The sequence below is a fragment of the Centruroides vittatus genome, unplaced genomic scaffold, assembly GCF_030686945.1.
Source record: "Centruroides vittatus isolate TY-2023 unplaced genomic scaffold, ASM3068694v2 contig_971, whole genome shotgun sequence".
Taxonomy (NCBI): domain Eukaryota; kingdom Metazoa; phylum Arthropoda; class Arachnida; order Scorpiones; family Buthidae; genus Centruroides; species Centruroides vittatus.
The window spans coordinates 502,773-530,215 of NW_027122644.1; positions in this window are offsets into that span (position 1 = coordinate 502,773).

The following is a 27,443-nucleotide window of genomic DNA, read 5'->3' on the forward strand; positions in this document are numbered from 1 at the left end:
TACGAATTCGAAAATTGTAATGTGGAAAGAGAAAGACCTTGGAGGGGTGCTATTTTCGTGTATATTTATGGAGGGGAGTGTTTTCCTACTGTAATACTCACCTCACCCCGCATCGTCTTATCTTTAAAGTCATCGACGGATTTGATGGAATGGAAACGACCCACTAAACGACAGGGCTACCTTCTGTAATATTCCACTTCCCCATACAACCTCGGGCCATTTTTTCTAGTAAAAGGATTTTTTAAGGTTACAAATTTTATAGGGCTATATTTTCTTTTTTGAAATATTATCATCTACTTTTTCTTTAACTTTATTATAATACGGTTTTATTTATTTTCTCATTCCCTCCATTTATCTTTAAGCCAATAACTTATTAAGGAATCATTAATTAACTTTGATCCTTACTAATTTAAAAGCCGAATGAACTCCCAAACTTTATAGAAACTTTACTTACTCAGAAATTACTTTTCGTATACATAAATGTAAATCGATACATAGATTAGATTCTAAGTTGTAAACTTTACTTGACCTATAGAAAAGGGTAATTAATTTAATCAAATTTTGCATGAATCTTTTATTTTATTTTTCAACCTTAGCTGGAGAGGACGGCATTAAGCATTAAGATGCTTTAATTTTAAAGCATTAATTCCAGATTATTCTGCAATATTCGCATCGATTTTTCTTGTAATATATTACTTGAAGTGCATAATAATCTCGCTATATAAGTAAATTTATTATAATTTTAATAATGTAAGTTTAAAACGCTTACAATGTTTTATAAGGCTATTAAAGTTTAAAAAATAAGAGTTTTATAAGAAATGAATGTAAATTATTTAGGCCAATGGGACCATTTTATGAAATGTATCTAAAAGTGCATAGATAAATATGTAAAAATAGCAGATAAGAAAAATTAACATAGAAGTAAACCAGGAAAAAAATTAAATGTAATTAAGTCACATCGTACTGACCTATTTAATTCTGGTTTTTTCTTCTAATATACTTAATAATCTATATAAAATTATATATTATTATAATGAATATCAGTTTTATTAAACAAAACTTACGAAAGATGTATAATAAAATATTTAAAAAATATATAAATATGAGTATTGTATTTTGATAGAAAGTAACAATTAAATTTCTGATGTTATATTATTATACCTATAATAATTTTTGAGGTTATAAAATAGAATTTATTTTAATTATTATAAAAGCAAGTTAAAAGGATTCAAGTTTAAATATAAAATTAGCATGTTTATATATAATTAATAGAAGTTAATCTTCATATTTTCTCATATAACTATTTTTTTATTTTTATTTGGTAGAAAAATCATAGTTAAAAGAAGTTTTTATTCTAGAAATATTAAAAATCTGGAGGACCTGTGAGAGTCAAAAACTCATTAAAAGGAGAAAATAATTAAAACTTTCTACTTTAGAAAGGTTTCTCTTATCTTTTCTGTTTTGTAAGCAGAAGAAGAATGTTTATAAAGAAATACTTTGCAGGTATTTTACTCAACTCAATCACGCAATAAAGCAGTCTTTAATAGAGATGTTTGTTTACTAACATATTTTTTTCATACTCATAATCATTTTTTACATCACTTATTTTATGTTATGAAATTTTTTTACTCGAATAAAAATACAATTTTCTCATCTACAGCTATTAAACAGTGCATTAAACTCGGTGTACGCGCTTTAAAATTTATAATTATTTAAAGCAGTGATTCTCAAAGTGGGGATCGCGACCCCCCAAGGGGGTCGTGAAAAATATTTGGGGGGTCGCTGAAAAATTGATGCCAGATCAATTTTTTCAAATATTTTATAAATTTACTATGGATTCATGTTTAGAAATAATAGAAATAAAAAATATATAAAATAATTTTTACTTAAATAAATTGCACATAAAAATAATATAAATATTTAAATACGAGCCTAACCCCCTCCCTCCGGGATGTTTATTGACACATACTTATTCTTCGGGGGTCCTTTGAAATTTTTAAGTGCAGAAGGGGGATCGCGGTTCAAAAAGTTTGAGAAACACTGATTTAAAGGATAAACGAACTAAATTCTCCTTTGAACAAAACAAATTTTAGAGACAATATCTAATTATTTAAAGTTTTCACTTAAAAAAAAGTATTTCAACTATAAAAATTGTTTAAAATTTCTAATAATTAATTTATATATACGATAAAATTTCATTTAGAACCTGTGGGATTAGTCTGCATATTAAATATTCCTTATTGATATTGTGTTTAGTATCGCTTTTAAAACTGCTTTACTTTAATATGTAAATACTTAACTAACACGAATATGCCGAGTTAATGATCCTTTTATAAGATTTCCTAATCCATTCTGCATGTGTAGTTGAATTAATGCATAGTATTAGTAGGAACCATTAACAGACAGCCTGTCTGCCTCCAGTAGAATGATCACGTGACAATTATCTACAGGTGCATCCTACGATGATGAAAAGCTTTGTTTGCAACTTTTGTCTTAATTTTAAATTATTAAACAGCTTTGTCATAAAGAAATTTCTCGTTTTTTCTTGAAATTTTTAATAGTTCATGCAGAGATTTCTGTTTAAGAAGTTCATCTCAATATACAGTACTGTATATATTTTTTCTTTATGAATTTAAGACACGTTTATTAAATTTAAGTTCGTATATGGAGTTTCACTTATTTAGTTTAGTTCATATATGAAGTCCACTTAGATTATTTAATTTACTTCATAGATGAGATTCCACTTATTCGGTTTATTAGTTTAGTTCATAGATGAAGTTTCACTTAGTGATTAAATTAGTCAAGTTATAGATGAAGTTTCACTTATTTTGTCTACTACAGTCCATAGAATAGACCAATGAAACTAAAAATTTACATTTTTTAGTTCAAAAATGGCGAATTTTTAGATTTTTGGTACATTATAAATCCCTGTATATGGACTTCTTCCGATCGATTATATGAAGAAAGCATATGCAGAATCTTACTTTATACCAAACGCAATTTAAAGCAAGTCGCAATGGACTATGAGGTATTACAGACTTACAATATCTCTTTGGCCCACTATATAAGCCGAAAATAGTTTCTAAAATGGAAAAATTCAACTTGGATAAGAGAAGGAGGTAAAAAGATCCAGATAAGATTTAAAAGCCAAATGGACTGTTTTGACTGCTCGTTTTTCTTTCCAAAACTTTTAAGTTGGACTCTATCGTTTACTTCAATATATATATATAGAAAAAAAAAGAAAGAGAAAACAATTACATTATAAACTTTTATAAAAGTTTTTCTTTTAATTTTTTGAAGTTTTTTCCGTAATATTTAATTATAGACTATGGAAAAATTTTTTCGAACTTTATTATATTTTGTTGTTTCTAAAAATTTTTTTAAAGGTTAAAAATAGTTTTAGGGATAATTCTAAAATTCCTTTATAACTATAATTATGTTGAAGTTCTTTTCTTTCGTCCAACTTAATGAAAAAAACTGTAGAGTATTGATTTTTTTTATCTTTTAGTTAGAAACAGAATTGTGTCTTTCCTTTTTTAAAAAAAAGTAAATAAATGAAAGTAAATGTAAAAATTTTTAAAATAGAAATTGTCAACTTAATAAAAACAAATCTAATTTTAGCTTTTTTTTTATTATACAGTTCTTAATTAATCATTTTACGATAGCCTTATCTAGAAATATACAAAAAATTTCTAATCATAAATAATTGCTTTTGTTGGTAAATATAGCGATTTTTATGTTGAAAAAAGATATTATTAAGAAAAATATTTTTAAAGTTTTAGAATTTTGTTATCTTTATTTAATTTTACTTTCTTCTTTTCTTTTTTAGAGAAAGAAAGCTGACCTGCTAAAAGCACTTACTCAATTATGATTTTGCAATTTCGAGAATTCCTAGACATATATATATTTTAGCAATTTGGAACCGATCACGTAAATTCGATAAATCTTTTCTTTCACATAAATTCCAGCGTTAGAGAACAATCTAACTGTAGAAAATACAACACCTTGCTGACTTCTCCCATAACACTTTTCAAACCTTCATTTATGGGTACAAGAAATCGTTGTCGACTAACATCAACCCACAGAAGTGTCATTTGGGGAATTACTAAAATGTTCCAATCCCTTCGACTCCACAATTTTTCAAATCTTTCTTTCTTACTGTTTCTTGGTTTGTTCTCGAAGGAACTCTACTTATTGTTAATGGATGCTGAAATCTTCCAATTAAGCAATGTATCCTTTACAGTGTAATCAAGGCACGAGCCTCTCTAGGGATTCCAAGTTACCATATGGGATTACAGAGGTCGGGTCGACATTTCATCACGTGTAAGCAGAGGACTTTAAGAAAAGCAAACACGTAAACATACCATGTAGAAGAAAACACCGACGACCCCCGTTCAGAAAAGGAAAATCATCTCGTCAATTCCTTAAAGGGAAGATGGGTTGGTTCTTAGAGGGATACCAATTAACTAAACACTGTCAGACTGTAACTGGACGAGTCCATTTGTCATCGGTTATAGGAGGACATTCTGTCAGGGAAAAGTGATTTATGTGGCTGCTGTGTCTCCCCTTACCCGAATGTGGGAGGGTGCAGTACTAGTAAGAGCGCTGCGGCACTGTCACAGGCATTCTCTCACTCACCCTCCTAGGGTGGGGATTAAGACACGTCATTGCTTAACTGAAAACACTGGCGGTTGTACACAACTACGCAATTTAGTGTACAGTTCTTCTCACACAGTCGGGGTCCGGAAATTTCGTGTTTAGAAATTTTTAGGACTGTCCCGAGTGCATTATCGTAAATTCGAATGATTCATATAGTCATTTCATAATGGTATATTGCGCTGAATTATGCATAATTGTGTCATGGAGTTCTACATCAACGTGTAGTCATATTTAATGATGTTTTTATGAACCCCATCACTCTCTTAGATTTATTTCTTCGCAGTTTTTAATAGTTATATAATAACTTACCGGTCATTTATTTAAATTTCTCTATATATCAACTCTAACACTATTGCTTTTTTTTACTATTTATCTGTTTATACATTTCTCTATTCCAACAAGAAACTTAATTTTAAAGAAAGTGGGAAAAAATAAAAATTTAATTTATTTACCAATTTCACAACTTTATTCCTAAATTTAAAATATATATATATATATATATATATATATATATATATTTTATATATAATATATATATATATATTATATATATATATATATATATATTTAAATTTAAATAACAAAGTTGTAACCAACTAAACAAATAATTTTTACAGATTGATTTTTAGAAATTTAATATTAAAAAATATAAACTTTATTTAAGTTTTAATTTTAGTGTTTTATTATTATATATTTTTTAAACATTTTAACATGGAATAAAATTATTCAAAATAAGGTATATTCGATTATTCTCCCCTTTGTCAGAGAAAAATTAAGAATGTAATCTAAAAATCCTTCTGGCTATAGAAAGAAATTGAAATAACAAAAAAAAATGAAAAAAACAAAACCTGAAAAAAGGAAATTATTCGTGGCTAATATAGAATTGAATTCCTTTCTCTGAGATAAACACTCAATTATTTATTCATTTATGATCAACAAATCGGAATATTTTCCCAAAAAAAATAAGAAAAACAGTTTTTTTTCCTTTCTATCTATTCTGTATTGCCGTATATTTTGAATGTAAACTTATAACTCTTTAACATAACTTGGAACATTTCCAATATCGAAATTTTTCTTTCATTTTTCCGAGTTAGGAAATGATGTTCAGGATTGGTAATATTTTCTTCAAATCCATCTAACACCTCTTGTTTTTCCTTAAAAAATAAAAAAATGACCTTTCTTAGAAACTTTCTCTTCTCTTCTTTTATTCATATTTATTCTATTTTGTTTTTACTCTATCTATTTATTAATGTATTGACTACATTCGAAATATTTAAATTTAAACATGTCTCGTAATTTTAAATTTAAATTATTTTAAACTTTGGTTTAGTCCATTGCAAAACTTTTCTTTAAAGGAATTACTCGTAGTTTGTATTACTTTTTAAAAACTTTTATTGTAATCCTCTCTTAACGTATTCAAAAAAATCACGTGTTAAAAGCTAAAATAAATATTTCATCAAAAATAATAGCAAAATATACATTAAAACATATAAATTTTTGACTTTTTAATGTATGAATTAATTATATTTAATAATAAATAAAACATAAGCAATTAAACTTATAAAGAAATCAAATGCAAGTTTCAAATTGTAATTCTTTGTTCATTCTGTTCTAATTATAATTAAAAATAATTACTTTGCTTACATATTTCTGTAATTTAATTTCATTTAAACTAATGCTTTATAGGAATGTTTCAAATTATTAATTTATTTGTAACAAGTTATGCAAAATAAACAAATTATTCGTATTGCAACTACTTCAATTTTAATTAAACCTGGATATACGAGAAGTAATCAACTGACAAAATTTTAAGTATCAGAAATTTGTATTCAAAGTTCAATAATAGATAGAAGTTAATGGGATTAAATGGAATTTAATTATTTTGTACTATTTTTTTATTTTATATTTTTCTTTATAAGAGAAATATAAATTAATTCACTTTGTTGCCAACTTAGGATCAATTATTAATCTATTTTAGTCTTCATTTCTGCAATAAATGTGCAAAAATATAACCTATTCCTGTGAGCATTTTAGACGATATTCTAATTATTACAACCTTAATTGAAAAAAATAATAATAAGTTTAAAAAATAAAATACCACAAAACCTTTTTGATTTCTGATCATTTAAGTTATATGTCCAGTGTACATCTGTCGTAAAATTGATGAGAAGCGTGTCCATCTTAAGCTCTTTGGATGCCATTTCCCATCTAACAGTGATGTGCTGTGGCAGTCAGAAGCTTTACTTAATGAGACTGTAATGAGAGTAGGGGTTAGCAAACTTAACAAGTACTACTCTATATATAGCATTGAAAAAGAGGACACGGAAAAAAAAAGAAGAAGAAGAAAAAAAAAGAAACTATCAACACATAAGACTTAAGCAGGCATTCCATCTTTGTCTATATATTTTACTTAGAATCTTCAGTTAGAGAAGAAGTTAAGTTGTAAACGTCTTAACCAATAGTCTTACACAATGGTTTCTAGATGTAAAAACAAAACATAAATAGCAGTTTGGAGGAGGCAGATTTTTTTCATTTTCTTTCAAGCTTATTTTTTCTTATATAATTGAATGAGGAGTGGATTTATGGTTGTCATCATTTTTCATCCTATTTTACTCGGAAACAGGTTAAAAGCCTAGTGCTTTGGTGCTTTATTAGAATGCTACCGTACTCTACAAACTTGCACCATTTCGTAAACAAGTGAGGTTATTTATATATTGTTTTTAACACGCTATTACTTTGAAAGAATTCGACTTTCTTCTTCTTCTTATTATTATTATTTTTTTTTTTCTTACTGGTATAAAAAAAGGCAGTAAGAAAACTATTTTTATTTCTTTCAAAATAATAATTTAACTCGGATACTGTAGTAGTTTAACTTCACTTGTCAATCTGTAGACGGTAAAGAAAAACTAAAGTGGCAATTCGAAGAATATGCTTGGACGCCTTCAAAACGGACAGGTGACAGTTGGGTGTGACAATGAAAGACGCAAGAGTGTCAACTACCCACCGATACAAGTTATCTTCTTCCTTGATCTGACCTTCCGTCTTTCTAAATCGGACAGCGGAAAAAAAGTAATAGCAAATACTTCTTCTCTAGAAGTTACGCTCCGACAGTTTCTGTTAACTGTTCGTTTTAATTAAGTACTCCGGACGTAACCCATTTATCATGTTGACCACTCCACTTGTCGAATTTTGTCTGTTCTACTTGACTAAATTTCACCTAGGAATATTTTCCTGCTTAGTATTTTTTTTTATTTAGAAAAAAATATATATATTTATAAATTAAAGTTCGGCATTCCAGCATTACATCAGTTAAACTTAAAGCTCGCCATTTAGAATTTATTGTTTACTAATTGAAATCAACTTAAAATTTTACCTATTAAATATACTTATAAAAAAAAAGGGTATTATTAAAAAATTAATTCGTGCTCTAAATTGATTTTTAATGTAATAAATATTCATTTAGTAGGTTAATTACATAAATATTCATGTAAATAAATACATGTTATTGTAATTATTTGTAAAAATATACAGTTTTTTAGAGGGGGGAAAAATAAATAATGAAACGATCTTTTTAATAAATAAACGTGTAATATTGAAAATCAGATAAATTAATAAAAATCAAAGAAATTTAAATTCTATTACACAAAACATTCAGATGACGTCAGTAAGAGTAATCCGTTAAAAATGATTTATTATTCAGGGATTGTCTTTTCTATCGGAGTTTTTAATGAAAAATACAGATTAGATAAAACATATTACCATCTTTTGTGATTATAATGTCAGCGATTGAAGTAACAGGAGAGCTTGCATCTTTTCCACTGGCTGAACACGTCATTTTGAGGGGTTCGGAGACAGCTGCTGTGACAAGTGTAACGTCACTTCCACCCCCACGTATATCAGAACTTGGAACAACTGCGAAAACTAGAGGAAATGTCACGTGTGTGATTATCAAATCGTTTATTTGATTATCTTATCGTTGAAATCTACTTTGTACAGAGTTTTGATGACAATTTGCAGAACAAAAGTATAATTTTCAAAAGTGATGCCACGTGTCAAATGTTAAAATTAATACATTATTTATCTAGAATTTTTTGACTTTTTTTTAATTATATAAAAATATTTATTGATATCATATAAAATAGGAAAAAAAATAACTTTTTAATCTCAGGCTTCATAATTTAATTTTCTTTTTAATTTAATTTTTACTTGTGTGTTTTGTTTATAACTATTTATGTATAAAACTGAGAAAAGCAAGAAAATAATAAAAGTGATAAAATATTTTAGGAGTAGACATCGTAAATTACAACGGTACTTTTGCTGGCACTCAACTCTCAACGATTCAACTTAAATCATTTTTTTTCACTTGCCTCTTCTTTTCTAGTCTACATGTCCATTTGAGACAACATCGTCCCATGTCTGTTTGATTTATTATGAGGTTCCTAGAAAATATCTTTTTTCTAGATCTCTTTCCCTCTTCACCTTCAGTGTCCAGCTACAGTCAGTCATAAAATTAAACATTATGCGAAAGCGATGTTGACACACGTCTACAGCGAATTTTCTAACGGAAAAAAGTTTTTTGTGTAATTTGTCACCACATAATTTAAAAAGTTCCAGAGATGATTTGTGCATAACCTTTTTACCCTTTTGTTTCTTGATACATATTGCATGAGAAAATATTTAGTTTTTATATTTCTGATCAATGCTTTTCGTCTAAAAAGTCTTTAGCCATACTTATCCCTTATAAGGAATTCTTTATGCGAATGTAAGTGGAAAATTCTTTTTTAAAACAAAATATAATTTGAAAAAAAGGTTAATAAATAGAGTGCGTAAAACGCAAACAGATCATAAATAATTAAGAAAAAAAATTATTATATTAAATCTAAATATTCTGCTACGATTAATTACCGTCATTTATAATGAAAATTCAATTAGAATTAAGCACTAACACAACTTATTTCAAAAATAAATATGAAAACATTAGCGATATTTACGATTTTTTTCCTTGTATTTTTTGCAATTAAAAAAATTAATTAATTATAATCGTTTTCAAAAAAAGCAATTAAAATTTAATTATGATTAAAATACTTATTCTTTTAAACAATCCAATTAATTTATCAACTTCATACTAGAACGAAATTTCAAGATACAGTATAACAGCCTGTGGTACCGTACATGTGCTTTTTTTCACGTAGAGTGATACACAAACTGGAGATGAGATTCTGGCTTTTTTCCAGATTTTCACTGGCATGTCGTATGCCCATCTGTTACTGCGATTCTCAACACGTCATCACCAATGTTCAGTTCATTTCAAATGTTCGGTGGCTTTAGAACTCTACCGCATCCCATCCTGTTTTGTGAAATTCGAAGAGGAGTAATGAAAAAAAATTCTTCTGTGTTGAAACTTTTATTTTCTTTATCTTTCATCTTTTTATTCATGCATCGAATTTTATTTCTTTTGTTTTTTTTACGAATTTATAAAATCTGTTTTAATAATAATAATAATAATAATAATAATTTTTTAAGGCACACATCAAATTATTTCAGCTAAACCTTATTAAAATTAATTTCCAGATATTTTCTAATGAATTAAAATTGAAAATATTCGTAAAATTTCGTAAAAAATCTTAACAAAAAGTGTAAGAAATAAAGCTTTTAACGTATTTTTGAGAAGAAAAATGAATAAAGCTTGACAATATTTACGTCATTTATGAATAAGTTGCGTACGTAATCATTCTTAAACATTTTTCTTTCAAAATAAATAAATAAAGATTTCTTTTTATATATAAAACTTATTACAAAATATAAGAATTTGAAAACATATTTCTTTAAAATAATTCAAAATGTAGGCTTTTGTAAGAGTATTTGTCGTATCTTCTCCTTAACATGTCCTTCCTGGAAGGCATTTCTTTTCCTGATAGAGAAATCACGTGATGGAAACGTGCCGTTCCGGATGGTCAAACCGACTGGAATTTTCCGGAAGGAAGAACAGACACCTGACATTTCCTTCATAACTTGTTTGGAAAAAAACATAAAGACTAAACTAGAAAAGAAACTGAATAACAAGACCACAGAGGAAAAGCCTTATATACTACTTTAATAAATTTTTGATATAAACTTTTTTCTTCCCTTTAATCATTTTTTAATAGAATTTCACTCACCAAATTTTTACGTTACTTTAGAAATTACTTGGGGAAATTTCTTTTACGATCCTCTCTTTAATTTCTTAATATTAAAATGTCACCATAATTTTGTCACTTCAGCAATGAATTTTAATGATAATTAAAATTGTTAAATTAAAATTATGATAACAATTATTTTGAGAAAAAGCTAAATTATTTTTTGTATCTTTATATATATATATATATATATATATATATATATATCAATAAGAAAAGTACGTCTGCAAGATTTTTATGGGATGAAAAAACAATAAAAAAGCATGTTCGACAAGTAATAACAGGGAATAAAAATTTTTCTAATGATATTTCTGCTGAAACTGTAGCAAAGTGTACTTGTTTTATTTTCTGTTGTGGCAACAAAAACTGGGAATCATTGCATGTATATATCTAAAGTTAAGACAAAGAATGATTCCAAGAAACTCCTGTTCTTTCTTTATTATTATTTTTTAAATATAATACTTGAGCATTTTTATGAAAATTTTATTTTATTTTTTGCTAAATTCTTTATTTTTGATAATTTAATTGAATATTTTTTACTTTTTCAAACATTTCTGGTAATGCTTTTAAAAACAAAAGATTACATAGAACAAATCTTAACAGTTTAAAAAATAAAACACAATTAATAATTAAAGATTGTTAATTTGTAAATAATTAAATATTGTTTAGGGGTAGAGCCTACTCATTGATCTAGAATAGGCTCTACCCCCAAAGAGAGTATGTTTATGAGACATTTTTATTTTTATAGAAATTATTATATTATATATATATATATATCTTTTATTATTTTCAGTAAAGAAAATAAAGTTAAAAATATTTATTTATTTATTTATTTTTGTTTTATTTACTAAGACAATAAAAATAAAAACAATAACATATATAACAGTGAACAACTCTTGCACATTCTCATAGAACTTTTTATTGCAGCTGTGCTTATTTCTTATTTTGTGTTTAAAAAATCCAATAATAATAAAATTCTTACTTGATAAAAATCCAATTTTTCTAAATGAAACTTATAAAAAGTTTTTTTTGTTTTTTTTTATAAACAGCAGAGAGAGAGAGAGAGAGAGAGAGAGAAGATATATAACACGTGTAAATAACGTGTTATATATATTCACTATTATAAATGGAATAACTATGGTTAGCAAAAGTTTGGAAAAAGAGATATCTTGGTCTTACAGAACATGTAGTCATCAGAAGGGTAAGAAATATCTGGCAAGATTCCAGCATTTCTCTCTCTCTTACTTGTATGCAAGTGTTCGAAGCGTATCCATCTGTTACAAGAATTCTCAAGTTATTTATTCATTTGATTCACCTTAATGATATAACAGTTCTGCTGAACAAGATAAAACATTGCTAACCATATTCTAACAACAAATCCAACTGTAGAAGTCGAAATTTTTTCTTTTTATCTTAAAAGCTTCTAATTAGGCTATATATATAAAGTTTGGCTTTTGAAAATATTTTTAAAAGGTTCTTTGATTTTATTATTTCGTATAATTGGATTTGTAAAGAATGAAAAATCATTAATAGGGTTATTGTAATCAGTTTATAGGATAAGTAAAGAAATGCCTATGGGCTTATACTTATAATAGGTTTAGTTTAATAATGTTTATATAGTTCTTCCGGCCTATAGGCTTTCGTCTAAGTTAGACCTTGTTTATGATAACTGATTTGATTATATCTTAATTAAATCTTATCGCTGTTGAGACGAGTAGTTAAGAATTAACTGTGTAATTTTTATTTGAAATTATTGAGCAATAATATAAAATTAAGGAATAGGAAAGGATAGGGGAACTTAGGGACTAACTTAGGGAAGGATAATAAAAATTTTTTTAACACTATCTAACTTATGAATTTATTAAGAAACAGTAATAAGCAATATTTTAGCAAAATAATAATAATAATAATAATAATAATAATGATAATATAATTATGAAAAATGTGTTTTTATTTTATATTTAGATAAATTACTAGTCATTTGATGAATCAAAATAAATATAGAATCTCGATAAACTTTAAAATATGAATGTTATATAGGTGACTTGATTGCATACTTTTTACAGTATTTTACTTTTAATACTTTTATTCGAAGCTTATCCATATAATGATTCTAATTAGAGAAAATTATTGTAAAGAAAATTAAAACATAATTGATCTCTTTTCTCGTGTAAAACTAAAATAACGTGTTATTAAATATAATTAGATCGATGTGGAAGAATAAAAATCAACGGCATCCAAACGCAATTATAAAAGAAAGAATTTCATCTTGAATAATCTCACTTAATTAGCAATTAAATAAAATTCTGAATAATTATAAAAATATTTATTTAAGCGAAATCTCTTACAGATATTCCCAAATGATTTAAGTTATTTTCTAAGATTTACAACATTCGAGGAAAGAAAAAAGGAGGAGAAAAAAAAAAAAAAACTTATTTGAAAATGCAACTCGATATAAATCTTGCAATTCTAAATATGATCAAGCTTTTCGACATGAAATAACAAACAGGAAAAGAGAAAGACGAAAAAAGCCAAAGTCCATCAGAAAACTGTCTCAACAAATCTTCCAACATCCATCCTTACGCGACACTTCTGTTCACAGATCCTTTGCTTCTACATCCATCATATCGATTCTTCTGGAAATTTCAAATATCACCAACTTTATATCTCTTAACTATATTATATAAAAAAATACTTTTCTCAAAGTATTCACTTTAAATAGTTGGCCAAGGTAAAAATTCTTTCGAGCATTTTCAATCTATCCTTAATTGCAGGAAACGCTTTTTTTTTCTTTTTTTCTTCTTCTTTGGCAATGTTTCCACTAAACTTTGAATAAATAGTGACAGGGAGAGTTTCTATGGTTACTGCGCTACGAGCCATAGAGGTATGTACTGCGGAATGTTACATTTAACTAAACTTATAAGTAATTTATTTCTTACTGAACATTTATCTTTAATAAAGAATGTTGAATCTCGCTACTGTTTCTGTGTAACTCGCTTGAAGCACTTCTATTACAGTATTTGCTTAACTCATGCATTTAAAACACGAAGAAGAAACATTAGAAACACTAACAATAATGATATTTTAAAAATTAATAATTAAAATGTATTTAGATTATTATATATAAAACACGTATTAATTTAGGTTCTGTCATTAGAATTGAAGGTTATTTATAGTATTTTTCTTCCGAATTAATAGATAAAGATACGTAAAATGATATTAAATTAAGAATAATGGAATTTAATGCATGTTACATTTTTGCTTTAACATTTCGTTAAAATATTTTTATACGCGAAGAACTTTCTGACGATGATTAAAAATTGTCCGATTGTAAATTTATTAAAATGTTTTAAAATGCATAAATTTATTATTATTATTTTTTTAATGCAAAACATAAACAAATCCTAATCACATTGCGAACTTGACAGTTATTGATGATATGAAGTTTTACAAAGCTTTGGGAATAGTACTTGGTAAAGTGAGTTAGTATTGAAGAAAAGAAACCGTTGGTATTTTGGAAGCTTGTTCCTCCATCAAGAATGAATCAGAAGTTAAAGGATGCTTTGCACCCAAAGTCAGTCCACGTATGAAACTCTTTCTAAAGAACCAAGAATTGGAAATCAATAATTCCATGTCTTAAAATCTTTTTCCCACACGGACCCCTGGGTTTGGGAGGCACAGATGACAGAAGAAAAAATTTCTGCCTTTCGGATGATGGAGTGTCGAACACAACCTCGACAAACTAAAAAAAAAATTTCCTTTAATGTCGAAGCAGTAACATTTTTCTTAGTCTTTTGTCAAAAAATGTGAATTTTCTTAAAGAATATAATTTTTAAATTCCTGTTACGCTTCCATATTTAATAAAATTTTGCAAGTTTAATTAATAATAATTCCAAAAAAGATATACGGAAATTATTAATTTATATCAATTTTATTAAAGAAATTAAAAATTGAAATTTATGATGCGTGAAGTAGCATTTTTTAAATAATATATATATATATATATATTCAAGATTCTTATTTAAGAAAAGAAAAATATTGTTATCATTAAGATGCAGCTCACTTATTTATGATATTCAGTTTTTTTTTTTTTTTTTTGCATTCTCGGTGTATACATTTCTCATACATAAATAATTAATTTGGAAAGCACTATATGTATCAAATCAATTTTTTATACATAAAAAAATAAGTATATACTTATGATACTAGTCAAAATTAAAAAAGAAGAGAGAAAAATAAAAAAAAATCCTACAAAATGGTACCTGATGTGTCAAGCAAATCTTGGTTACCTACATACTCGGATCATTCTAAATTCTTTGGGTAGGGCGAAAATAGATTTCCGATCGTAACCAAAAAGTAGGATTTTCAAGAAAAAAGTACTTTGGATAAAAGTAGAAACCAAAAATAAAAATAAGAAAATACTGGAAACTTTTATTCCATTCATTTTGATCCTTCTAGGTTAGAGATAAAAAAGAAAACAAGTAATAAGTCTTCTATAGACATTTGCTAATACTTAAAAAGTATTTACATTATTTGCTTGCATTTCTTATAAAGCAGATGGATAATTTTTATATACATTTCTTATCAATGTTGCATGCATTCGACTAGATATGAATATAAAAATGTAAGCTTCGATATTCCAGATGTTTTTTTCTTAATACAGAAAATTCTGCCTAATCATTCATCTTACAAGAAAATAAATATAGGTATATTTATATTTATTTATATTTTATATAAAAAAAATTAAAATATGATTGAATATTCTTGTGAATGTAGATAAATTACACTGTAGTACAATAAATTCTTTACTTTATTTTAAGTTATTTATATTTTATAAAACGGTAAATTAAACAAGATTATTTTCAATTCGATTTTGTAAGGGAAGAGCTTAAAAAATAAGACTTAAAAGAACAATTTAATAGAAACAAAATTGCCTCCAGAGACAAAATATTTAAATTTTTTTATTTATTTATTTAACGACTTTTATTTTACTAGTTTAACTAATTAAATATATTCGGTATTTCACACTAATTTCAGTGCTTTGATCTAATTTATACTGTTTTCTTAGCAGTGGTGTTTGGTATTTGTATTCACCAAATGTTCCTTCTTAAATCATTCAGTTAATTTCGGTTCCATCGAGAGACAATTGAAAACAGAAACCTGATGTATATTCGAGAATCTTTCTTCTATTTCTCGATACCTTGTGAATTTAGAAAGAAAATCTTGGAAGAAAACGAGAATGGGGGAAAAAATCTTTGAAGTTCATGTTATTTACATGAGAACCTTTTCTATTCTGTATTATTCTCTTTTATAGTATTTTAAGTATTCAGATCATGAACTAGCCAAAAAATTGACTAAATGGAACACTGCCATTGGGTTTAGTCTGTTTAAGTTAGTTATATTCTACTAGTTCGGATTTCTACTAGTCCATATATTAGATTAACTGAAGTCGAAGATATTACTAAACCAACTTCTATGTCGTTTCTTTACTTACAATAAATTTATATTTAATCATGTGCATGCGGTTCAATGAAGCATATTTTTTGTTTTAAGTTGATGGAATTTTCAAACAAAATTTTGCGTTATGCGAATTTATAAAATTGTCCAAAGAATCTTATGTTTATTTTTTTTCCTTCTAGAAATTTTTTAAAAATTGTTAATGTTTCTTTAATTATATTTATAAAATACTTTAACACATGTCTATCCGTTTGTTGAATTTATGTATTTTAATTTTTTAAAAATATATTTTACGACGTGTTTTTTTGAATATGAAATTCACAGATTTATTTATATATTAGTTTTTATTAGGCGTAAACGTGCAACTAAATAAAGATTTTTCGCATTTCTACCAAATATAAAGAAGTAAAACTAATATTTATTTCATAAAAATTTTGTTTACTTATTAAGGTATTTATATAAACATATTTTATCCAAGATTTTTGAATAATCTGGATTATAAGATATTTTCGTGTAGAACCTTACGAGTTTTTCTCTTTAGAACATGCTTGGAAATAATCCTGTTTACAGTTTAAGTAAAATTAATGTTTTTAAATTATTTTTAAAGGACTATTTGCATGCATTAATTTTATTTATTTTAATTTAGTTTCGTTAAAAGATTATGTAAAGACGAAACGTGTTTTTAATTCTCACATCTAATAAAATACTTCTCTATTATTCCATGAATATTTCTATAAAATTTTGTAGAAAATTTGAATTAATTTTTAATCTTTTCTATTTGTTGTGTTCGTAAGAAGAACCGAAAATAAGCTGTATTAGATTATGTTATACTAATCTTACTAACTGAATGGACTATAGTACTATAGCTAATCGATAGCTAAATATTTAAGTTTATGTAGAATATTTATTAAAGATATATTAATCATTCATAAGTTTATTCGTTACTTGAACTGTATAAATAAATATAATTTACATAGATATAAATTTACTAAAAAAAAGAAACATATTTAGATATTAATTATTTAATCTACAAACATATTTATTATTTTTAAATAAATTTCTAGTGTAATATTCCTTCAGGATTATGTGAAGGTTAACATTAATAAGTTATTGGTCTTTTGAGTATACACAGACAGACGTTTACTTTCGATTTTCATACGGTTTTAACTTAATAAAAACAACATTAATACAAAAAAAAAGTTTTTATTTTATTTATTACTTTTAAATAACCATTTGATACATATATAAAATGTAGAAAATCAATTTACTTTCGTACGGCTATTCTTCAATTTAAATTCTCTCTTTTTTTTAATATTATTTATCATTATTTTATTTTTGTATGTTATTTATTCGTATGAAAACTGAATATTTCTATTAGTAGTGTGATGGAAAATAGCGACTCGTACCTCATAATTTATCATGCTTTGTGGTTATATATATTAAAGATAGTGGTACACAATCGACGGTCTATTTCAATATTGATTGCAAACCTGGTTTCGTGCTGGCATTGTCAGAATTTTAATACGAGTATTTAAACATGAGTTCTATACATGATGAATTATTTATTATGTACATATCTTGGGAATTTTACAACATTACGATGTTGGAATAAAATTTACGAAAGAGATATTAACTATAAATTGACTTTTTTACTTTAAATTTGATGAAATTTAAAAGGAATTCACTTTTTATTCAATTCGTGTAAAACTCGCAATTATTTCCTTTCTTTATTGAGAATTTCTGTTGATTTTATGCGGTTTTAAAATTTTCTTGGATTTTTGAAATATTTATAATGCTTTTTCTTTAAATGATATTCACATAAAATCAATAATAAATTGATTTTTACATTATTTTCTTCTGTAAGTTTTATATTTCTGCTTATGGAATAAACAATGCTAATGGCAAAAACTTAATGTTTAAAAACTTTAAAAGTAGTTTAATTTAATGAAGAATTATTCACTCTTCTATTTAATGAACACTTATTTATCTATCGTCTTACAAGCTGATTTTTTAAAATTGATAATAATATTATAAAAATATATGCTATATTTTGATTCAAATTTACTTTTAATTTGTCAAGTTTAATTAACAAAGTCTTATTATTATTTTTTTAATTTAAAATAATTTAAATTTATAACTAAAAAAAGTTTTAAATGCCAAACCGACTTTAAAATATTTTAATCGCTTTTCTTTGCTCCACATTTTAATAAATCAGGAACTAGAATAGTTTAAAACGTGTTCACCTGGTAAAAATTTAAGCGAAGGAATCAATTTTTGAAATCGTTTAAATCTAAATTAAATTTTCGAATTGCATTTTAACTATCTACGATAGAAAAATCGCAAAATTAATTTTTTTCTCTTTTATTTTTTACTTTATTTTCCCCCTTATATTTTTCTTTAAAAAATCGATCAGATCGATAATTTATTAAATTTTTAAAATCGCGAAATTAAGAAACTTAAATTATTCATGTAAAATTCATTAATTGCCAATTTATAATGTTTCAACGGGACATTTTGTGGGAAGGAAACGGGGAGGAAAAGGAGCTTTTTGCTATTTTTACAGTTAATTAAATGTTTAAATAACGAAAGAAGACACTGAAATTAGATTTTTAGATAAGTAATAACAAGCCAAACTAAAGTTTAGGTTAAAAAAAAACATCATCAAACTAATTTCGTTAGCTGTTTTCAATCGAGCGTGTAAGTATCTACAGAAATATTTTCAAACACGATATCGGAACCTTCAATCTTGGAAAGATAGACATTTATCTCGACGTTAGAACCTACCAAAGCCAATTACTGTGCCTCCAACTTACTGCGGGATAGAAGGACCATTAGAGAGTTGATGACGCAATTCGTTACCCTTTAATCCAGAATGGCTATAAATTTAATAAAGGGACTTACAACATTGAAGTAGTAAGTTTGGCTTAGTTTTATCTCAGTCGAGATTGCAATATGATGGAAGTTAAAAATGACTCGCTCTAACTTAACGTTCACTATACGGTATTGAAAATGTCTGATAAAGTATATTGCCAAATTTTCGAAAGCTATTTTAAATTTTATCTGTATATATATATATAGCGAAGAAAGCTATAAGATGCCGTATAACTTATATACAATTTATATGTTTTTTCGTATATGAAGAATGTTTTATATTTACTGATTATCTTTGTGTCGTTTAGTATCATTAACCGGTATTTAGAATATATATTCGGCTCTTATTCGCTTAATTATTGAGTTAAAAATAATAATAAAAAAATTTTAAATGACTTTCTTTACGAGAAATTACGCTATTTTATTGCATAAAAATTTCGATATTAACCGCAAAACGACCAAACTGATGAAACAGAACAGTAGTGGTTACATACAACAGTTATCTATAATTAAATTATATATAATGCGAGTCTAATGGAATAGTTACATTATCTATAATTTAATTTTTGAATATACCAGATGAATGTTTTTTTAAATGCATTTCAAATAAAAGACAATTCGATTAATCTCTAGGATTTCTGTGACAATAAAAATTTATCGGCGTAAAATATCCATTCTAAAGATTTTGATAGGCATTATATATGGCCTATAAAAAATCGATAGAGGAATGGACATTTCTGTCTATAATCAATAAAATGTTATTAAGAAAAATCTCTTTTAAAATGGGGTACAGTACGTACCGAAGAGAAATTTCATTGAGTATATTAAACAATGCAACATAGAATAAAGAAAATATTATCCAATAGCTTTTATCTATAAACTACTTTTGATTATCAAGTTAATTGCAAAGTGAAACTTTTATTACTTTCATTTAATAAAAGCTATTAAGCATTAAATTAGTGTCGTTAAATTAATGCGCATAATTCATTTCTGCATTTAGTTAAAAGTTTTATTATTGTGATTTCTATTTTATAATTAATCAACAAAGCCAATATTGTAATATATTTTTTTTTCCTTTTCTGTTTTAATATAATTTTGTAATTCTTTAATTTTCTTTAATAAATAATTTTTCAAGGATATTAAGAATTGTTGTGATTAAATCTGCGGGTGTTATATTTGTTAAATTTTATTTTTAATTAATAAAAATAAATATGTTACTATAAAATTTCCTATATTTATAATAATCATAATGTGAATTTATGTTAAAAATTAAATAAATAATTGTTAAATTTAAGTCTCTTAATTATTACGCTCCTCGACTATTTTTTAAACAGACAAATGCATTAAAATAAAATTAATTTTACTTATATTTAACCAATTAATGAAATAAAAAATTGTTTATATTGAAAAAATAAACACTTCAATAAGAAAATTTAACATTTAATTATTACAAAATGATCGCATAATAGTAGTTTTAGATAATATCTGCAACTTGCTGTATTTCATAATAGGTTAGTGAGGAGTATTTGCGTGCATCGAGGACCTCAAGAGCTGTTACTGATAGAATCTCTCAAGGCAGAAAGGTCGAAGGATAGATCCAGATCAAGGAAGATATATGAGTGGGCACACAGTCTTCATTTATTTAAATTTATTATTATTTTTTTTCTTTTATAACAAAATTCGAATTCGAAATGTTGGTTTATAATTCTATTCTTTATTCAATTTTGCATTTTTATTATTATAATAAAAAGGAGAAAATATGCATAAAATAACTTTAAAAAAACAACCTATTTTAAATTCGTAAATTTATTATAAAATAGAATATTATCTATTGTAAAATGACGGTTTGCATCACAAGAATTCTAAATAATAAAGTAAAATCATTTAAATTGAAAAAACATTATTTATTTTTCTGTAAAGAAAACTTTTTAAAATATTTTTCTAACTAATAGAAACTGGTTTAAGAAAGATTATTATTATTATTATTATTATTGTAGTTTTGATGTGAAAATTTTCTAATTCAGTGACTCCGCGTATATTAACACGAAAAATAACAATAATTATTGTTGTATTTTAAACAGGGTGTGGCAAAAAATAAGTAAAAAATCCGGAAATTTTAATGTTTGAATCACGCAGAAAATACTTTTTTTCTTTTAACGATGTGAACTTACATTCGAAAATAATTTTATCATTACTTTAACATCCGATGAGTGAATTTTTTAAATTAATAACTAACAAAAAAGAATATGTAGCGTGAGAAATTTTTTTTATCAGAGCATTTTTATTGAGAAATTGTTATTTTTCTGTTTAATTTTGTCTTGACAATAAGATTAGCGTCAAAAACAATATTGTAAAATAGCCTAAATTACAAAGGAAAAGAATATAAGTCAATTAAAGTTTGCATGAACAATGGAAATAATCATGTTTCGAATGTACAATGAAACAACAGTCTAGACTACATCACCTTTTCCTTTGAAGAAAACGAATTACAATCGATTGAAGTGTAGATAGAAAGTGTTCGAAATAGTTGTCTCAAGAATTCTCAAACGAAATACTTTTCTTCTATTCCTTACAGAAGAAGAGATTTTGTTCATCGAGAATGGATACAACTGACTTTATGCAGCAACCTTTCACATTTGAAGAGAGAGGAGTTTTCTGGACAAAGGATCTTCTTCGCTTCAACTTTTTGTGTAAGGGATCCATTTAAAGCATGTGACATTTACCAAAATAGTGAATACAGTCTAGGAAAATTTAAAATCCTTTTAATGTTTACTGATGGAATCTGTTTGAAAAACTTCTGCATAAGAATACCATTTAAATTTAACGAAGTTCTTGGTTGTGATACTTTCTTTTATTTACAATAAAATAAAAATATTGTATTTTAAATAAATATGTTAACAATAGAATGAATAGAACGAATGACGGACTAATTCTAAAGAAAGAATCTTTAAGTAATTTCGTAATCCTTTTTTTCTACTAATCATTATTTAATTGTTTACGCGAATGTTTTATTAAATAAATGGGGTTAGCTTATGTTTTGATAATCACATCACACGGCTCTATAGTAAAATTAAGAATTACTTACGTAACACTAATGCTGTCTTTCCAATTATAAGCTTCTTATCCTTCGCATAATTGCTTAAATGAGTTCCAAATTATGTAAATATATACGGCTCCACCCAGAGCTCTTACACAAACACTACTTCAATACTTAGAGAGGTGATAAATTCAGAATTAATTGCTCTGTCTCGTCTATAATATTTTTTTTTTTTTTTTTAACATATTTATTCTTGGTATAATTGCTGAATTCATCATTTACTTATGTAAAAATTTTCATCTCTCGAATATGATTAAACAATTAATTTATAACTACTTTAAGTTCATTATAAAGATTTCGAATAAATGAAACTTTCCATCTCAAATAAAGAATTTGCAGAAATCTGTTTGGTTGTATCGATTTTCTCCAAAGTCTGATTGAGAATCCATTACTAAATGTGTCCGTTTCGAATAGATTTCTAATCAATTTGTCTGTCTTATGTAAGTTTGTAATAAATTTAGCTATTTCATATAAATCTCAAGTAAATTTATGTTTTATATGACCGTCTAGGGATAGAAAAAAATATTACAAATACCATACAAATTTCCAATAAATTTATGTTTTATTCGGAATAAACTTTTGTAAAAACAAGAAGGTAGCAAAAGTGGAAGAAAATGAAACAAACAATTTGCTGTCCACACAAGCATCATAACAAAGAAGAGAGAATTGAAAGCAGTGTGGAGAATTAGTGGAGGGATTGAGAAGTTGTCTCTTTGCGGAGATTATCTGGCTGATGGTTGTTTCGTCTTCATTTGTTTTGCTTTTCCTTTCTGTCCTTTTTCCTATATACTGTCACGTATAGAGGATTGTTTCATTTCTTTCTGTAACTCTCTAACTTACTACTAAACGTTAAACTAAACTTACTTTAAATTTGAATAATTTATAAATAAAAAGCTATACATAATTTTAAAATATTTACCTTTCATAACTGTTTACTTATAAATTATTTAGTATTGTTTGACATATAAAATAACATAATTAAGTTATTCGAAAATAATTAATATTTTTATTTGCTACGCGACCTTTTATAATTATATTAGAGTTATGAATTTTAAATAAAATTATAGACAATTTAATAATTAATAAAAATTTGTATATTTTTAAATGTAATTTTTGTAAGAACTTTCTCAAGTTATTAATGAATTATAAATTCAATAATAAAACAGAAATTTAAACAAAATTATTATTATTATTATAATTTAATAAACATTTTATATTTTTTTACATGTTTTAAATAATTTTATTTGTGAAAAATTAAATTATTAAAAATAAAAATTAACCGAAATTTTCTTAAATACAATTTTTTTTAAAGAATTTCACGTCCAAACTCACAAAAAATAATAAATAATTTTTAAAAAATTGTAATAAATTAATTGATTTTTTATTTTTAAATTCAATTTATTACTCAAATTTCATTATTATCGAGAAATTAATAGCTTCGTTATTTAATTTCAACATTAAAAATATAAAAAAAATCGTAAAATTAACTTAATTTCTCTTAACGGTAACCATTTAAAGTATAAATAAAAGCAATTAAATTAAAGTTTAAAAATAAATACATTGAATTTTTTAAAAGAAAAATAATTAATTTAAATAAAAATTTATTTATTTTAAACATTATAATATGGAGATTAAATTATTAAATAATATTTGACATATTTTTTAATGAAATTTGTGAAATTAAAAATTCATTTTTTATTAAAATATTTCTTTAAAATTTAAGAGTTTTAATGCATTTAACGCAATAAGAAATTTATATAATGTGCATTAATTTAATTACACTTAAAGATTTAAGGAGAAAGTTATAAATTATACTCGGTTAATTAAATAATAAAATGTATGTATTTTAATGTGATCTAATGTGATAAATATTAATAAACGGTAACTTTTTTTTATTATATAATGAAATTAATTTTATAAATTACTATTATTAATTTATACATTGTTTATAAGAAAATACCGAAACAGAATATTAAATATTTTAAATATTCATTAGATTAATCATGTGTTTTTGTTTTTAATAAAATATATTATTAATTAGATGTTAATTTATATTATTACATGCTAATTTATCTTAATGTTTATAAGGTTTCTTTTTTATATTTTATTTGGAATTTTTACTCTGTTATGATATCTATGTTTCTTTATTTACATTCCATCTTCAAACACAATGCAATGCTTTCAACGAGAAATACAACAGAATAAAACACAAAGGAATAAAATTACACAGTTAATAAAAGAAAAACCAAAGATGATTGCCCTTTTTTTATATAATCTTCGTTAAAAAAGTATTAAAAAATGACACATAATAAAAAAAATTTAAATTATTATGAACGATGAAGAATCATAAGAAAAACTAGAAAAATAAAAAAATTTAATAATTATAAATGATCTAAAAGGAGTAAACGATAAGTTAGATGCAAAATTGCACTCTTTTTTAATCTATAGTGACGTAATTTTGTGTGATGTAACAGTTTATTTTCTATTGTTGCTCACTGTAATGATCGTACAATATACGCGAATGCTGTTTGGGAAAACGTCACCTCCTTCGATATAGGAAAAAGCGTGATATGAGAGAATTATACGTAATAAAAAAATTAATCTTTAGCTTAGTTGTTTCTAATTCAAAATAATAAGTAAGAAATTGGATGTGTGGCGCCTCCTGTACACAATATCCGTCATTAAAAAGTCATCGAACAACATTCCAAGCCTTGTTCTACCCTCTGGCAAATAGTATTAAACGAACAACAATTTGTGATTTGTTGCTGTACTTCTACATGATTCAAGATTTTTATAAGTCCTGCTGGAAGGTTATCGTAATTTCTTATTACATAAAGAATGGATCTGCTTTATAACACGTTGACATTTAACAAAAATGTGTTTAAAGTTAATCCTTCTTCAACTTCAACATCTAAATGTAATTAGTGTGGGAAGATATGACAGTTTTAAGAAATTAAAAAAGAGGGTTATTAATAATGATTAATGATGAGCGAACATAAAATTTATATAGAGATTTTGATAAATAATACATCATCCTATGAGGAATTTTGTTGCCTTCTCTTACAGAAATATTAATGGAAAGTAAAGAAAGTGAAAATGTTTACATCTTATAACATTATTTTCTAAATATATATATTCCTGCATTTTTTTATATCTAGTAACATTTTTACATCAATATTTTGAGGTAAATTTACAATCGTTTACTCATATTTATATCAACGGAGGCATATCAATACCAATTTAGCTTATAAATTTTAGCATTCAAACCGCGAAACTTCAATTTATAAATGTCATCACAAACTTTTGTATAAATATTGAAATGTTTGTTTAGTATAATATTTATTTTTATTTCTACCATCCCAAAAATGTTGAAGGCATCAATAATGTAAAAATAGTAAATAGTATATGTAATTCTAAAATGTTGATCATCTACAATAATAATAATTTCATTTATATAATATTAAATGATAATAAAAATTTCAATAATATTAAATAAACTTACATTAATATTTTAACCTATATTTCGATTAAGTTTTAATAAATAATAAAGCCATCATTTCATTTTAATAAAACATAAATTTGAGATTAATTTTAATAAACAATAATAATAATAATGATTAAATACAAATAAAAATGTCCAAATTTTATTCACTTAAATTAATTTAATGAAATTATCAATTTTTAATTATGTTTTTTTAATTGGAAAAATATTATTCGGAGATTTTTAAAATGCTTATTTATTATATATATTTTTCTATTATAAGAAATAAAAATAATTATAATTTTTATTGTGTATTTATTTTTATAAATATGTAATTAAGTTAAAAAATTCTTTTAATAAAATTATATATTGATATAATAAATATTTTTATACAGTTATATATTATATATAATGGCTATAACTTAAGCCATTCTGGAATATTAGATGATTAATTACTCATCTTAAAATAATTTAAAAGACTTTTTAAAAAATATTCAATAAATAAAATAGATTTAAAAAATATATATATATATATTTTATTGAATAGTTTCATATGTTTTTATAACAGATAAATCTAGATACATTTTGTAGACTAAATTTTCTTGTTATTTTAACTCCATGTTTATTTAGCGTTAGTTAAATTATTGTAAATTTAATATTATAGCCTATAGTTACGTAAAGCTGGTTTTGATCCAATAATAATATATTTGGCTACAATCCATGAGATTCGATTTGAGAGAATGATTCGCTACGCCTGTTCTTGAATCGTTTGCAAGCCAATTCGATTGAAATCTATCTATACATTTTATCATCTCCTCAATTCATCATGAAAAACTTTAACCCATACATCACAACTTTAATCCATTAATTTTTATAATAATGGCCAAAAAAAAAATTGTTTGAAAGATGTACTTGAACTTCTAACAAAGTAAAAATAAAAATAAAACTTGATATTTTAGTTTAATTAAAAATTTTCTTTTAATTTGTTCATAACAAACTCTATATTTCTTCATTTAATTAGGCGCTTAACATAAAAATTATTCGTGTTTTTAAAGAAGTAATATTTTATTATTTATAAAAAAACATAAATTTAAATAACATTATATTGGTTTTCTGTTATAGATTTAACTTCAGGTAAATTGGATGTGACAGATAAAAAAAAATATATATATATATATATATATATATATTATTTATTCGATTTTTCATTATATAACAAGGAAATAAATTTTCTTTAACATATATAAGTATTAACTTTATTAATTAAATAGAGGTAAATAAGTTATATTTTAAAATAGATTTAATTATATAACAAACTTTTAAAATTTTTATTACATTACATACAAAATTTATTCACTTGTCTTAAGTTTATAAAAATTTTATTTTTAAGTTATAAATAAAATAAGCATAGTTTCTGAATGAAATAACTATATAGATCGATTTATTTCATTTATATTTATATAAATAATTTAAAAATAAAATGCATTAATAATAAATTATCTGCATATTTTAGATATTATAAGTAAAAATTTTTTTTTTAAATTCGTTAATTCCATTTATTTACATTATTTAATAAATAAAACTTATAAAAATGTTTTAACATGATAATTTAATTATATAATTTCAAAACTGAACTGAAAGTCTTTGAATTATAAAAATTCGGTTTTAGTATTGAAAAGACACGATTTACATTCAAATAAAT